At 41.3% G+C, this 2,404-nt stretch overlaps 1 protein-coding gene across 6 annotated transcripts in view; it reads right to left on the bottom strand.

The window, feature by feature from the left end:
* The window catches only part of NFE2L2 (NFE2 like bZIP transcription factor 2), a 104,168-nt gene that overhangs the window by 9,717 nt on the left and 92,047 nt on the right, over positions 1–2,404 (bottom strand). The gene's annotated exons all lie outside the window — the stretch shown is intronic.

The following is a 2,404-nucleotide window of genomic DNA, read 5'->3' as shown; positions in this document are numbered from 1 at the left end:
CATCTCACTGATGATTATTCTATTTCATAAATATTTATCTGCCTATTTACTTCTCTCCTGCTTCATTACAAGAAGATACACAAGACAAGGCAACTGTTTTCTCAGACTTCTAGAGAAGGCAGATGAGATGACAGGTTATTCTCTATAGTCTGCCCACATTCAGGTACTTTTTTTGAGTCTACTGGACTGATTTGCTAACTTCTGAATATATTGCTGTAATAATTATGGAGCGGGTGATAGAAAACAAAGATCACAAAAAAACATATTTATATAGAATCACAGAATGTTAGAGATGGAAGAGGACTTACAGCCACCTAGGCCAAGTGTAAATGTCACTGGGTTAATCTGTGTTAACTACAGCTCCATTTTTAAAAATAACTGGCCTAGCAACCAGTTTCTATGTCAGCAGAGACTCCTAACAGGTAATAGTTACCACTAATCCAAGTTTTCCTTCTAGAGAAAACTTACCAGGGATTATTTCCTCAATCTTCAATAACTAGCAATTATTTTTGTTTTGCTTTGTTTTTTAATTTATTTTTATTGGAGTATAGTTGCTTTACAATGTTGTGTTAGTTTCTGCTGTACAGCAAAGTCAATCAGCTATAAGTATACATATATCCCCTCCTTTTTGGATTTCCTTCCCATTTAGGTCACCACAGAGCACTGAGGAGAGTTCCCTGTGCTATACAGTATGTTCTCATTAAAATAACTAGCAATTTTTAACAGCATAAAAAATCTCAAACACACATCAAGACATGAATTATTCAACAAGTTAAAACTCTAGGGACTTCCCTAGTGGCGCAGTGGTCAAGAATCTGCCTGCCAATGCAGGGGACACGGGTTTGAGCCCTGGTCCGGGAAGATCCCACATGCTGTGGAGCAACTAAGCCCGTGCGCCACAACTACTGAGCCTGTGCTCTAGAGCCCGCGAGCCACAACTACTGAGCCCACACACCTAGAGTCTGTGCTCTGCAACAAGAGAAGCCATGGCAATGAGAAGCCCGCGCACCACAACAAAGAGTAGCCCCCACTCGCCCCCGCTCGAAAGCCCGAGCACAGTAACGAAGACCCAACGCAGCCAAAAAAATAAATTTAAAAAAAACAAACTCTAGATCACAAATTTGCTATTCCCTGGATCACAGATGCATCCTTCTACCCTTTTGTCTTTCAGCTAAAAAATGGTCCAGTTTCCTCACAGTCCAGCTTGGTACTGTGTACAGACATTTTCATTTCATTTCCTGTTCACAAACAAGTTTCTCAGCAATGACTCAATCTAAGAAATGTGATCCAGCCAGTTTACTGGAACTCTCACCCATTACGCTTGTCTGTACACTGTAAAGCATGATGCAAAGATAACAGCAAAACTGGAAAGTGAATAGACTAGGAACTTGGACTATTTTCTCAAGAGGCACATGTGTTTGGCCAAAAATAAATCATAAAGGACAGTTAATTTCCAAAATAGCAGGTGAGGCCACTGCTACGAAAAGTGGATGGATCCAACTTTCCCATGGGAAGTTTCATACCTGGATGCCAGCAGAGTTAATTTCTGGTTGTCTGTATTTAAGCAGGATGCTGCTGCTGGGCCTCAATCAAAGGGCTTATGCAAGGGTCAGTCACTATGTCAAGAGAATGGCTTGGTTAGATAAGCAAACTTCAGGACATGTTTTTTCTCATCTCTTCCCCATTTTGAAGCAGCCATGAATGTATTCAGTCCTGGATGCTGTCCTCTGCACATGAAAGGAACTTTGTGACTCGGTCTTCCATCACTATTAGAATGAGTCTACAGGAAAACACACACACCCATCTTACCAATATAACCTTCAGGTGCACTGGCTCTAACTCCCTAGCTCACTTTACCTAACATACACTGAAACTAACCTAGCGTGGACTAACCAGGCCGTCAGATGTCTACCTTGAGCTCAAACAGCCCTGTTTGCTCACCCTCCTGCCCCTCCTCCTAAAGGGCAGCCCCCATGACGGAGGGCAGTACCCTAGCACACTGGAACTACTGGGGCTCTTTACTGCCACTTCTGAACTTCCTCAGTGATCCTTCACCCTCTGTGGATCCTGCATTTGTAAACAGAAATTATTTATTTCTATCTTAAAGCTCCTTTTCAGATTTAACTGCCTACAGTTAAGCTTTAAAAGCTAAGAATTGGGACAGTCACCCAGGCCTGCTGTTTCTTGCCGGTAGCCAAAGACCTGTGTGCCTGTGCTGGTGGTGGCAGTGATGAATTTTAGATACATATGTATTATATACTGTAATATAGAAAGACTCTAAAACGTTTAGACTTTTTTCTTTTTTGTGCATCCTGTTAAAATACTTTCCAAAGGGGGGGGGTCTTTAATTTCTTTTTTAGTGTGAAATTTTTGAGTATGAAATATTTCATACTAATAGCTAAAA

The sequence above is a fragment of the Delphinapterus leucas genome, chromosome 8, assembly GCF_059928025.1.
Source record: "Delphinapterus leucas isolate spDelLeu-1000000601 "Yukka" chromosome 8, BTC_Dleu_Yukka2, whole genome shotgun sequence".
Taxonomy (NCBI): domain Eukaryota; kingdom Metazoa; phylum Chordata; class Mammalia; order Artiodactyla; family Monodontidae; genus Delphinapterus; species Delphinapterus leucas.
The sequence above is the reverse complement of the archived record's forward strand: the minus strand, read 5'-3'. Positions and strand labels throughout refer to the sequence as shown.